We start from the raw sequence: 14,706 nt of genomic DNA, 5'->3' as shown, positions 1-14,706 counted from the left end.
TACTTTTAGAAAAATTTTGAAGACCCTCTCCCAAACCAATATAAATTGAGGTAGACTAGGGAGCTTGCCATGGTTGCTGAACTTTAGTTTTTATCTCTAGTTTAGTTTTTATCACTAGAAATAAAAATATACTTCAAAACTCTTGTGAGTACTTATGCTTCTAGCAATAATGGATCACAGGGAACATAATTACTCTTAAACAACTAGATGACCCAATAAGATGTAGGAAACAATGATATTCAACCATTGGAACACACGTAGAACACAAGAGTGACTCCTGAAAGAAGGAAAACAAATGAAGTGTGTTCTATAATTGCCCCAGTTTACTGACTAGAAAGCATTTTCAGGCTACAAAGCAGGGAGGGAGAACTGAAATAGAGCCTGTAGGTCCCATGACCTCAAGATACGCAGCTCAGAATTTAGGAGGGATAGGATCAGGGCCAGGACAAGGGTAACCAAAGTAAGCACCTGCCTTAGGCACAAAATTTAGAACAATGCCCCAAACTGAGTAATCAAGATAGATAATATTTTAATCCAATATTTTAAAAACCCAAACTAATGTTAAAAATCACAATGGACAAAATATCAAACTTTTAAATAAAGACAAAATCTGACTCTGAACTTGCACACTTTGGCTTTGCTTGCCTTATCCTAATCCTGGCCCTGTCCATTTTTAATTTTGATGAAATCCAATTTATCAAAAAAAATTTTTTAAGTAGGCTCCACATGGTACTGGTGTGGAGCCCAATGTGGGGCTTGAACTCAGGACCCTGAGATCAAGGCCTGAGCTGAGATCAAGAGGAGAATGCTTAACTGAGCCACCCAGGTGCCCCTATCATTTCTTTTTCATGCTTAGTGCTTTGCCAATCAAGTTTACAAAGATTATCTTCTATGTGTTCTTCTAGGAGTTTAACATTTTCACTTCTAAATTTAGGTAAGATTGTGATCAAATAAATTTTTGTTTACAGTGTGAGACAGGGGTCAAGATTTGTTCTTTTTCATACCGATATCTAGTGGTCAAGTACTCCTAAGAAAGCCCATCTCAACCTTTTGAAGCCCTCATTCTGTGCTACTTCCACCTCTGTGGTCCTAGCCCTGTAGAATCCAGCAGCTTCAGCTGCCCCAATTCTGATCTCTACCTTCCCAGCTCAGATCAACTTCCATGATCTGCTTGGATTCCAGCTTACTGCACTGTAGTCAGAAACTTGTTCCCGGTTCAGACAGTGTGCAATAAAAAGACACACATCACAAGTTCTTTTTCTTAGGGATCCCAGCCACACACTGTTTGTAGTCCAATGCCTGAACACTGTTGCCTCATGTATTTGTCTCAGTGTTATGCTTGTTTATGATGGAAGTTCTACTTTGGTACCCATTACTCCACCATTGTCAGAAATCATCTTTTTTTTTTTTTTTTTTTAAGATTTATTCATTTATTTGTCAGAGAGAGAGAGAGAGAAAACAAGCAGGGGGAGGGACAGGCAGAGGAAAAAGCAGGCTCCCCATTGAGCAAGGAGCCTGATACAGGACTTGATTCCAGGATCCTGGGATCATGACCTGAGCTGAAAGCAGAAGCTTAACTGGCTGAGCAACCCAGGCAACCCAGAAATCATCTTTATACAATATTAATGAAAAAGCTCTTTTATAGTTATTTGATACAGTATTTTTAATCATACTGATCACGCATCATACATGCTGATCATATACCATTCCTTTGTATACATGACAAATAAAATATAAGTGAAGTTGGATAAGGTATTACTGGAATTTCAAGCTTTTTTGAATTACTTTAATTGAAGTTGTTGGTGCTTGTGTTTTCCCTATGCAATAGTGGTCTCAGTGCCTCTGAGATCACTGGCAATGCAGCATTCCTCAAAAGACTGATCTATTGATTCTGTGGTTCTCTTCCAAGTTTCTGTCACTTCTGAATTCTGATGTTGGTACTTTTAAGGAGGGTCAATGTGCAGGTGGTGTCACTGTGTTATGAGTGCCACCTGGTCCACTGTAATTATTAAATGTCATGGATAGTAAGAGCGCATCCAGATTTCGAAGATTAGAACGTAAAAAAAAGTGTGTATTAGAATTGATGTGATACACCACTTGCTGTTTAAACTATATGTATCTGAATAGTGAGAAAAGTAGAAACCAACTACTAGAAACAAAAATATTTTTCTTATATCATAGGGGAGTATAGTTAGCATAACTCTAGAATTGATTGCCAATCCTTACTGTTGCAACAAACTTATTCCACTGGTCATTTTTATTCCTGTGGCTAAATAGAGAGTAAAAATTAATTTTGAGGGGCGCCTGGGTGGCTCAGTGGGTTGAGCCGCTGCCTTCGGCTCAGGTCATGATCTCAGGGTCCTGGGATCGAGCCCCGCGTCGGGCTCTCTGCTCAGCAGGGAGCCTGCTTCCTCCTCTCTCTCTACCTGCCTCTCTGCCTGCTTGTGATCTCTCTCTGTCAAATAAATAAATAAAATCTTTAAAAAAAAATTAATTTTGAATGTCCAGCGTGAAAAATAAATGTGTAGAAGAAAAAAGTAATATCTACGTACAAGAATCATCTCCCGACAAGAAGTTAGGAAAAATGAGTTCTATACTTGTATATTAGTAGCTAATGTGTGCTGCCGTTGTTCAGGGAGCTTTCAGTAGAAGCTTCCTTAACCACCTGCATTTAAAGATTTACTTATTTATTTGAGAGAGAGAATGAGAGAGAGAGAGAGAGAGAGGGAGGGAGGGAGCATGCATGAGCAGGGGGAGGGGCAGAGGGAGAGAGAGAGAGAGAGAGAATCTCAAGCAGACTCCTCTCTGAGTGTGGAGCCTGACACAGCTCCATCTCATAGCCCTGAGATCACGACCTGAGCCGAAACCAAGAGTCAGACACGTAACAGACTGAGCCACCCAGGCACCCCAACCACTTGCACTTAAAAGACAGCTTAACTTTCTGCATTCCATCCACAAAGGACACTGACATACTTATGGCACATCAACAGTCCCAGGGTGGGCCTGTCTCCCGGAAGCTGATCACCATTGCTCCCCCAAGTCGAGGTGTAAGTTATTGAGTGTCAGAGAGGTATGGATCCAAATCTGATTATAACAGTTGTACCTGTTAATGCAATTGTCTCGTTTATTAAATATAACACAATTCAGTGAAATAAGAATCCCAACAGAATAAAAAGGTTATTTTTATAAAAACTAAGTTGAGGGCGCCTGGGTGGCTCAGTGGGTTAAGCCTCTGCCTTCGGCTCAGGTCATGATCTCAGGGTCCTGGGATCGAGGCCCGCATCGGGCTCTCTGCTCAGTGGGGAGCCTGCTTTCTCCTCTCTCTCTATGCCTGCCTCTCTGCTTACTTGTGATCTCTCTCTCTCTGTTTCAAATAAATAAATAAAATCTTTAAAAAAAAAAAAAACTAAGTTGAGTGCACAGGATAGATTCAATCAATATGATACATTTTAAAAAATGTTGTTGAATTAGGTACAGGTGAGATGACCATTACAAATTTGGAAACTGTTAAAAGCTCAAAGAATCCTGTGCATAGGTTGACTCATGAATGTCTTTAGAATATTTGTGCTCCTTTGAAGGAAGGAAAACTTTTTAGATGACTAGAAACCCAATCAGAGGGCCCACACTCAAAGAAAAGACCTTGGTCCTACCTGAAATATAAGTAAATGAATACACACACATATGCACACATACATAAAATATACATATTTTATATTTATATAATATATAATAAAAGTCTATATTAAAATATATAAAACATACTATATAAATATGTTAATAAAAATATAATAATCTGATAATATATAGGTTTGTATGCAAGTGTTAGATTAAATATATAAGATACAGACATATAATACATGATTCAGTGTTTGTATTTATTGTGAATCATGACTTACACTGACATTTTTATATCCTTGTCTATATTATGTTGAATAAGACGGCTTCTACAATACTATTAGTGTCAGTTTTTCAGACAGAAAGAGATTGAAACCAAAACCAAGAACCTCATTTGTTCAAGAGCACCAAGTGGCGAAGACAGGATGACCACCCTGTAGTAGAATCCCAGACCCTTCACCCTCAAGCTTCACAGCCTCCCACGGACTTGCTTCATGGGTGTTATGTTCTGGTGTTTATGTTCTTCATGACTACTTTCGCCAGATAGGTCCCTACCAACAGCAGGTGAGGAAACACACCCCAGTCTCTCCTTGCATCATCACTACCTTACACAGAGAACGGCATGGCGACATTGAAACAATCCTACTAAGTGATCCTGAGCTTTTCTTTGATTATTTTTCACTTATTTCAAGTTTCAAAATCTTTTTCTAAGAGCTCAAAAGTCAGGGCAGTGATGGGGTAAACAAGCTGGAGTCTAACCAGTGATGGGTGTGAGGTATGAATCTCTGACAGAAAAAAATGACTCCTACCCAGGATGGCCAGTATTAATCTTTGGCCTCTCCTTAGGATCTTTCTCATATTAAAGCTTGCTTTAAAATGTCCCTTGTCAGATGTCCTATAACTAATGCCATTCAAATTTGTGGTGCCTGAATTCAAATATCTTTTTTGAGTAATGGTCACACACTATTCCTCTGGTGGCGTTATTAATCTTTTCTGACTTTGAATAATGAATGTCCTTTGGTGGATGTCTAAGACCACAGTCTAGTAGCACAGCACTTGTTACTGAACCTTCCAACAATCTCTCTGTGTTGGTCAATATGTATTAGGTATTCTCATTCACTTTAATCATAACTAAAAAATTCACCATTATCTAATTTCTTCAAAGATTTAACATTGTCAGCCTCTATTAGGCAGCATATAAAGACGAGATTTTTCCATAAAACTGTGCATGTTTGGAATCCTAAGTGTCCTTATAAGTAAAACTGGACTAAAAATTTATATATAATAAATGATGTTGATCAGTCTAGAATATCATTAAAAATGTATATAACACTACTTAATAAAACAGATATCACCAGGAAAGTACAATTTTGCAGTGTATGAAAAGAATTCTATTTTCACATAATTTATCATTTGATTTAGGTCAGAGAATTTTCTAATTAATTCCCAATCAATTTTTGGCAAAGTTTGTTGCTTCTACTTCCAGAAGATAAAGTGCATAGCAAGAATAAGCCATTTCTGAATATTTTTCATGTTCTTGTATTCTATTATCTTAGCCCTGCATTTATCTCTAGGTGTTCATGTACAATGATCTAAATGAAATTTTTGAGATGAATATTAGTTTTTCACAACATACCAACATCTGTTCCTAGTTGAAGTAATAGGGTTATAGTCAACGGGATATAAACAACTCATGGAAACATTCATGTTGAGAAAGAACCTTCTGGGAAAACTGAAAGATAGATTTGTCATTTCCTAGGTGAGTGGCTTCCATTCGAGGCTGGAGAAGCAGTGCTACTAGAAGGGAACACAGATGAGAGCTGATAGGAAGATAAATTTCCCGCAAGATCTAAGATCAGCCACCCACGGAGCTTTGTTTATTTTTAAAATGGATTGTTCAGATATGGTGTTCCTTACGTAGAAAAATGCAGTAATGAAAAGACAGAGAGAGAAGGGTGACTATTCTCAGATAAGCCTGAAAAATTTATTAAACATTGTTTTATCTTAAACATTTCACCAGGAGAGTATACGTGCAACATAGACTTAATATCAGGATAGGGACTAAGGAAACTAAACAAGCGTATACCAGAATATTTATCTTTAAACAAATGTTTTAGTTATCTTATTTTTTTAAACAATTTTTTAAGGATTTTATTTATTTATTTGAGACAGAGAGATACAAAGAGAGAGAGAGCATGAGCAAGGGGAGAGGCAGAGGGAGAGGGAGAAGCAGACTCCCTGCTGAGCCAGGAGCCTGATGTGGGGCTCAATCCCAGGATGCTGGGATCATGACCTGAGCCAAAGGCAGACACTTAACCAACTGAGCCACCCAGGCACCACATGTTTTAGTTATTTTACTTTTTTTTTTTTTTTTTTTTAAAGATTTTTTTTATTTGACAGAGAGAGATCAGAAGTAGGCAGAGCAGCAGGCAGAGAGAGAAGGGGAAGCATGTTCCCCGCTGAGCGGAGAGCCTGATGTGGGGCTCGATCCCAGGCCCCTGAGATCATGACCTGAGCCGAAGGCAGAGGCTTAACCCACTGAGCCACCCAGGTGCCCCTGTTTTAGTTATTTTAAAAGGAGACTTTGTTTTGGTCCATGTGGAGGTCACAGGTTTGAGGAACAATATGGGATAAGTTACTAGCAAATGCAACCAAAATAATTATATACTGTCTTGGCTTTTTATATTTGTTGTTTGTTTAATTCTATTTTAAAGTGCTTTTGTATCCAATGGCATATTGCTTATTATTTTCAATGTAAAACCCAAGTAAGGGTGAGGCAGTGTGTTCCTGGATGCTCTGGTCTCAGAGACATTGTTTTCTTCCGTCCTGAGACAAACAACATGGGAATGTTTGCTGCCTCCCTTTTCCCAAAATCCCTCACTCTCTGACAGAGATCACAAACTATGTCTGAGGATATTGTAAGTACTGTTGCCCCCCCTTTATTAGGGGGGGTTATGTTCCAAGACACCCCGTGGATGTCTGAAACTGCCAATAGGACTCAACCCTACGTAGACCGTGTTTTTTCCTATACACACACGCCTATGATAAAGTTTAATTTATAAATTAGGCCCCTAACAGATTAACAACAATAACTAAAAAGAAAATAGAACAGTTATAAAAATTACTGTACTAAAAGGTATGTGAATGTGGCCTCTCTATCAAAGTATCTTAGCATACTGTACTCACCCTTCTTGTGAAGATGTGAGATGATAAAATGCGATGATTGAGGGGAATGGCGGCAGGTACTGTGACAGAGCCTTAGGCTACTATTGACCTTCTGACCCTAAGTAGCGGGAGGATCATCTGCTTCCGGGTCAAGGTCCACAAGCTTCCTTTGTCACAGCTCTTCTAACAGTGTGACTGGCTGGATTTCCTCATTATGTGAAAGAAAACAATGTTTAGTCTATATCCCCTGGAGCATGCATAGCCTCTGGAAATATTTTTGAATAAGCACTGTTTTTAATCCGGTGACTTTTTTTTCCTTTTAGCTCTTTGTCATTCTTGGAGATTGATACCCCAGAAGCTTGGCTTCCAGGCTCTTCTCTGCCAAGAATGCAAACAATGCCACCCAGTTTAGGTAATCCTAGCAGGAATAGCTACTGCTTTCTCAAGGAATGTTCGCGGGTCACTTATTTGAGATTGACTAATGTAGGCACTGCTAAAGATTTCTCCTCCAGTTTAAACATATACAAGTCTGTGGAAAATAAAGCCTCCTTCCTTCTGCCTCCAGCCATTCCCGTCTATACCTATTCTAAATGGAAGTAATCTGTAGGTTCTGAGATAGTACCTCCTGAGCTGTTCACCTTTGCATTCTTCTCTCTGCCTCAAACCAGAAAGCCGCTTTTGAAGCTGTGATTGTCTTTAAGCAGAAACCTCAAAAGTGAATTCTAGAAAGGAAATGTGTATGTGTGTGTGCCTGTTCAGGGATAGAAGGAGAATAATACCTTTTAAGAATTTCTTACAATAAACTGTTAATTAGAAAATTTCAGAGTTCACCTAGGTCCTAGGGGAAGTACATGGACAAAAGCAGGCCCCAAATAGTTGGATTCTTCCAGGACCTAAATTATTCTTAGGGTTTTATCAAATGGCTTTATCCCTTAATTATATGAACAGTTTTTGAACATAAGTAAGTCCTGTGAGGCACCACTTAGTTCATTGTAGTAGTAATTTCAAAAACGGCACCCAGGTGACTTGACAGATTTTCTGCCATTTTTAAAAGTGCCAAGTTTATACTCAGACACAGGAAAAATCTGGAATGTTATCTGCATATACCTTAAACAGCTCCTTCCTCTCGAAGGGAAGACAGTTACCAGTGTACTACAAAACCAGGGTTTCTGAAGATGTTGTCAGTGCCTTTTCACTGAGCTCTCAGGAATAGTGACCTTGGTTCACCTTGAAACTATGATGCCTTTGCCGTGTGTTTTATAAGGGTTTCACCTCCACGATGCGCTTTCACTGCCCGACTCTTAACTCAGTGGAGAGAGTCAGTGCCAGTGCCCCACTGACATTTCGAGAGGGTAAAGGAAAGAACTCTCAGCTCAGGTCAGAGGTGTCAGGATTCAGAGACCTTAACACTGGGCTCAAGGCCTGAAATCTGGTTTGAACAGGAGAAGTCAAGACGAAATGGCCCAGCATTGTCCAACCTTTGCCTATCAAGTCACTGTTATTCAGAAAGCCATTTAGAGAACACACGGGCATAACATAGAACAGGAGGATGTTGAGTCGAAGGACAGAGTACAGAGAGGGTAGCTGCGGCATTTTCAGAGTTGCTGGCATGAGTTTAAATAAATGATTTTGAGCTCTAATCCAACCCTCAAATCTTTCTTATTCCTTACAATTTTGTTTCCCTATTTATTATAATATCCTCCTTCCGGGATTATGATGAGAAAATATAGAAACATTTTTAAAGTGGTTTTTTTTTTTCCTCTGAAACAAAATATTGCTATTTAAACGTGAAATAAGAGTTTCTGGTTTCATAATTTATTTTACTCCACCTAAGGTTGGAAACTGTTCAAGAATGAACCTGTCAACCCACCTAAGATCTTCCTGAATCACCTTCAGTATTCAGCCTGGGTTGCAAGATGTGTTTCCAGAATGCTCAACAGATATCCAGTAGAATTTCTCATGCTTCAAAGTCTGTAACACCTGGCTAGTGATTAAATGGGTTTTTTTTTTTTTTAGAGTAACTAAAAAATATATCAATTGTAATAGATCTTTTATTCCCTACAGTGTATGTTCAGAGCAGATCTTTTCTTCTTTTCTTTCTTTCTTTTTTTTTTTTTCTTTTCAGATCTTTAGATCAGTAGATTTCTAGAGAGAATGAGCTGTGTGCTTAATTGTGTGCATGGGAATGGAACCCAGGCAGAATCAATTTCAGCCCTCAGGATAACGGAGGTATTCTTCACGCATTCTTTCCCCAAATCCCATTACCACATTATACACAATAAAGGTGTTTTGGAGACTTGACTTTCTTTCCTCCACCCCAGTAAAAAAGAGAGCATAAATTTTGTAGAGTTACTACCATCTTCCTATCACGGGAATTTTTGGTTACAGGACTACCTCCCTTCAAGTACCTGTGGCCAAGACCTTGATGATTAAATCTCGGAGGGAAACGGTTTTTGGCTGGGGCTTCGTCACTGGGCGGTAGGACTCTTTGGGGAGTCTAGGTATTCATGAGACCTAAGTATTTGGTGGTTCATACTGACTGGACCTACTTTCTTTCCTGGGAAAACAGACAGCCCTTGTTTGGGATGGTATCTGAGGATTAGGGTTACTACTGAGCAGGAGAATTCTTCATTGTGGGAGACTTGTCCTGTTCTTTGCACAACATCCAGCTGCATTCTTGGCCACTCTCCTGCAGAGGCCAGTAGACCCTCTCCCCTGTTCCCAATGTGGCTATCAAAAATGTCTCCAGACATTGCCAAATATCTCAGGGGCAACAGAATCACTCCCCTCACACCGCCATCTGAAAACCAATGGGTTGAGAGGACTGTTTGACAACATCCTGATGTTAGTACTTGGATTTTCCATCTCTCTGGAGTTAACACATAGTAACAGTGTATTGCATATATAATTTGCAAACTGCTTTCCACTTAGAGCATTATATTTAAGTCTCCCAAGAGCTCAAGACACATTTGTTGATAGTCTTCTTTTAAAACTGAGAGACTGACTCAGGACTGGTAAGTAGGTACATTCTTAAAGTGACAGGCGACAAAACACTTCCGGTGGGTTTTCTAGGACACTCATTTTGGCCCCAACCCCCACACTCCTGTGGTTCTCTTTGTCTGATGTAACTGTGCACTGGTTTGTCTTAGTAATTTCTCTTATGCTCATGCTGGGGAAGGGATCCTAGAATTTTTCTGGTCCATCTTGCATCTCGGGAGAAAACTGAGTCGTAGGGGAAATAATTAGGTAATTTGTCCAGGTAACAAATGTTCCAAAGTTGGGACTTAAAGCCAAGTCTCTGAACTTCTTCACCAGTGTTCTTTCATTAAGTGCTACTTGGTCAATATTACAGAAATAAAGAAAGAAATAAGATACAAATGTTTTAGGGTGTGTGTGTGTGTGTGTGTGTGTGTGTCTGTACACGCGCACACATGCGTGTGTGCGTATATGCGCTGATGAGGGTAGTTCTACTGGCTGTGTTCTCCGTGTTCAAAATGGTTGTGGCTGACCTCTTCCACTATTATCAGGCATCATATTTCTGCCTTGAAATGACTATCAGGTGGGGGGAAAAGGTGGTGGGAGGCGGGAAGCCCTTTAGGGAAAGACTAATTACTGTGCTTAAGAAGACAGCCTTTCTAGTAAACCTCTTTCCACACCCAACTCCCTAACCCCCTCCCTTATTGTCGATGAGAAATTGTCAAATCCTATAAACTCAACGGGTGTGGTGAAGGTGCCAGATTGTTTGCCAGGCTGGGCTGTCTGAAAATCCGAATGCTCTATGCTAATAGCACTCTTGTCATGCACACTGATCCTTTGTTTCCGTGCCCCCAAAGTCTTTGGTATGCAAATCAAACCACAGGGGCACTTTAACATGTAAATCACATAATCTCCCTCACGTGGGATGAATTGACAGGATTTTAAGCTCCTTGACTGTTGGGAGGCAATGAGCGGTACTTATTTAACCGGCATTATTGCACTGGGCACATCTCCTACATTGGGCTTTACTCGGTGGTACTGCCACGCCGGGGGAAAACTGGTGCGATTATTAACATTGCTGTCAAAGGAACCAGCGGACCTCAAACTTCAGAAATTCGGACCCCCGCTTTGAAGAGGAAAATAAGGCACTCCTCAGCAATGGTGCTGAGTTCTGTGTCCCCCTGGAGGGCGGGTTTTTCTTCTTTGATTAGTGAATGAACACTGAATTTTCCAGGGAATGGCTGTTTCCAGCCTGTTTCACAGGTAACAGAGACAAGGAGAGTTAGAGGGACTTTTCTAGCCCCGCAGCTGGGGGGAAGTCCAGGTGGAGGTGGAAAGCCAAGCCCGCTTGGGAGGCTGGGGCGGGGTGTGCTTTCTCCAGCTGCCTGCTATAGACTTGACCCCTAGTTTGGGGCTAAGTCACTTAAGCGCCTCATGCCAGCTTCCTTCCCAGAAAAACAGGGATAATGTTAGGGATAGAGGGAGCAGTGACCAGATCCTGTTTGTAATGACAGCTGAGCTGCCTGGGCAAGATGTGCTTGTTCTGGAAATGAAGTGTGATTCCATTAAAATGTGTGATCTCTTGAAACAGGCTACCTTGTTTTGGAGTGTGTGGTACTGGATTTATTTGTTGGGAACAAATTGATGAGAACAATATTTTGCCCTCCAGCGTCAGTTTGTACCAGGCACAGTTAAAAGGCAGCTTCAGCTCTTAATGGGCTGATGCTCTCCCTACGTGTGTTTGAAGGGTTTGACAATTGTAACATGCTCATTGCAGCCATTACCTGGGTGGCTAGCCCCCACTGGGCACCCTTCCAAGACTTCTTTTGAGCTTTTGGAACTCAATATACATTTTCCCATAGAAACAATGGCTATAAGGCTTCTTGGACGGTGGACAAAAATTGATTGGTCCCAAATATAGCCAAAACACTGTGCATTTGCAATTAACAGCTAGCAAGAAAAATTAGAAGCGAGTATTAGAAATTATCTTTTTTTCTCAAAAAAACAAAAATCACATAATCTATTTAAACCTATGAAGCACTGCATTAAGTTTTGCAAAGTTAAAATCGCAAGCTGCCATCCTTGGTCTAACACTTTTGAAGGCATGAAAACAGGAGTCTACTAGAGCATTTCCCTAATACACCACTAGAATTTAGGAGAGAGGAAAGGGGACGAAGGAAATGCTGATCTAAATAGGGAAGAAAAAGCAGTTAAATCACCCCCAGCCAGATAGCCTCCACCCATCGGGCTGCTCCTCACATTATTGGGGTGAGAGGGTATGGATGCTGCTTGGGGCACTGTTTGTGTCTTCTTGGTCCAAGACACCCATTGCCCAGATTCTGGGGATATCACTGCTGAGGCCTCAAAGTTGAGCCCTCCCCAGGGATTGCCTTCCCCAAGAGCTGCCTTGCCCAAGGTCATGACCCTTTCCTGGAGCAGCCAGGAAACTGATCATCTGTCAGTTTAAGAATATAAAGCCCCGCATCCCTGCCTTAATATGGGACAACGCTGAAAGGGGTTGTTCACTTCAGAGCTCCCTGTAAGATCTGCCTCTCCGGTGATTCCTTATCAGTTCAACTTCTTCCTCCACCTGAAGCCTGTTTGCTACCCTTCCTCGAGCAGGTGGGTGGAAGGGCTGATAACTACTCAAGAGGAAAGAGAAGAACCTGTAAGGGTATTAGCAGAGAGAACAGAGCACTAGAAATAAGGGCTCTTCCGGCTGGGTACTCATTTAATATCATTTCTAGGTGAAATAGATTCAACCCTTTGGCCAAAGCTACCACAGATCCTTACACAAAGGCTGGTAGGGAATTCGAGCGAGCGAGTCCTTTCTGCCTGCAACCGTCTGATCTTCCCGCAGAATTTCAGCTGTGTTGATTGACACAGCTCTGTCTCTGAATCAGTTCGGGAGCCTCCTTGCTTTCTCGGGAAGATGCTCTTGGTGAGTTCTAAGCCTGATATTTCTGAATAGGATATTCAAAGATCATTAATCACAGAAACATCTTTTCTCCCAACGACTTCTTGCTGCCAGCCCCATCAGTCGTGGTGCCAGGTCCAGGTGGGGGTTTCTGCGCCTTGTGAACCTGAGGTCTGAGTCCCAGTGGCACTCATGCCGTCGCTCTAGTTCTTAGTTTTATCCCTCTGAGCTTTTCCCTGGGTGCCAGACACACACGATAGGAAAAGGACAGTCTGAAAAAGTATCGTGAAGATTTGTGAGAGCTAGCCGTCTTCCCAAAGGCTGACAGTAAGGACTGTCCAGCATGCCTTGGACTCCCAGCAGCTGTGAGTTCAGAGTGCCGTGGGAGGGTTGTGGAGGTGAGTCCAAGAGCCTGAAGTCGAAGTGGAACTGCCTCGCATGCTTGGCTGGCTGGCAGGGTCCACCTAAGAAAGTGGCTGTCAGGGTCCATCACCTCTTGTTTTCAAAGTCTGTTTCCTGAAGATCAAATGTGGTGCCTTGCTATTATGGGAGTTCACAAAACAATTCGAAGGCCAAAAAAAAAAAAAAAGAGGAGAATTTGACCTGACATGCCTGGCAGACCCCTGAACAAAACATTATTTCATGCTCTGATGTTTAGCTATTGTTTTCCGGAAGGATGAAAAATGTAAAACTGTAGTGGTAATGCCCCATCCAAAGATCAGCAGCTTGCAGAAGGTACAAGAATGCCCCGAATTGTTGTGGAGGCCAGAGTGGATTAGGTTTAAACTTGATCTTCACAAATCCAGCACTGTGTTGGCTGGTTTGCAAGGGCTCAGTTTTAGGAGGCAACCTAAACGTAAACCTGAATTTTAGGGAAGAATTATGTGGATTGCTTCAGAGAAAGGCTCTCTTACCATGTCAATAACAGATCATTAAAAAAACCCTCTGATTTGGAACCGTGGGCACACTGTGATGGTAAGACGAGGATTATAATATCCTCAGAAAAGGCCTAGACCCATCATTTATTAAACAAATTTCACTGAAAGCTAACCATGTGGTGCTGAGCAAATGTTTGAAAAACTGTGAAAGTGGAAATTTCCTTCCAGATAGTTTGCAAATTACATAAAACAAATGATTCCAGTTATTATTAATTTTTAATATCTTAGGAACATTATAGAATTTTTATGGATCTCAGGGTAAAATCTAAACTTCTTATGAAGGTTTATGAAAGACCTATTGTGACTGCCGCTGCTGATTCACGTGCTGTGCCCCTCCCACTTGATAATCCACTCAGTGTGCACCTGTTCTTCTGCGCTTGGCAAACATTCTCTGCTCATAGCTCAGTACCCTCCCCCAGCCCCTCTACCACCTCTCTCTTTGACTTGCTAGCTCTTTCTCACCCTTTAGAGCTAATAGTAAATTTCATTTTCTCTTAGGAGGACTTTTATGATCTCCTTTGATTGGGTTAGACACTCCTGTAACGCTCTGTGATCTTCCTATTGTATTAGTCAGCTGGCGCCGCCATAACTTAACACCGCAGACTCCATGGCTTAAAGAACAGCAATTTATTTTCTCACATTTCTGGAGCCTGGAAGATTCAGATCAAGGGTCTCCCAGCTTTGGTTTCTTGCAAGATCTCTCCTCCCAGTTTGCAGACAGCTGCCTTCTTGCTGTGTGCTCACCTGGTGGAAAGAGATCTCTGTCGCTGCATGCACTTCCTGTAAGGACACTAATCCTATCAGATTAAAACTCGACTCTTAGACCTCACTTGGCCTTAAGTACTTTGATAGAGGCCCTCTCTCTGAATGTAGTCACATTAGGGATTGAGGCTTCGCATATGAATTTGGGGGAGACACAGACATTCAGTCCACGATACCCATTATATTTCTCATTCCGAATACCACTAACATTATGATTTGTATTTAAGGGAAAATGCAAATGCCCACTGACCTAGAAAACAATGTACCCTCTAAATAGTGCCCTCAGCACATCACACCGCACTGCAGTAGATTGTTGACTTGTCTTTATCCTTT

This window comes from Enhydra lutris, unplaced genomic scaffold, assembly GCF_002288905.1.
Source record: "Enhydra lutris kenyoni isolate GAN:26980312 unplaced genomic scaffold, ASM228890v2 scaffoldscaffold15, whole genome shotgun sequence".
Taxonomy (NCBI): Eukaryota; Metazoa; Chordata; class Mammalia; order Carnivora; family Mustelidae; genus Enhydra; species Enhydra lutris.
The sequence above is the reverse complement of the archived record's forward strand: the minus strand, read 5'-3'. Positions refer to the sequence as shown.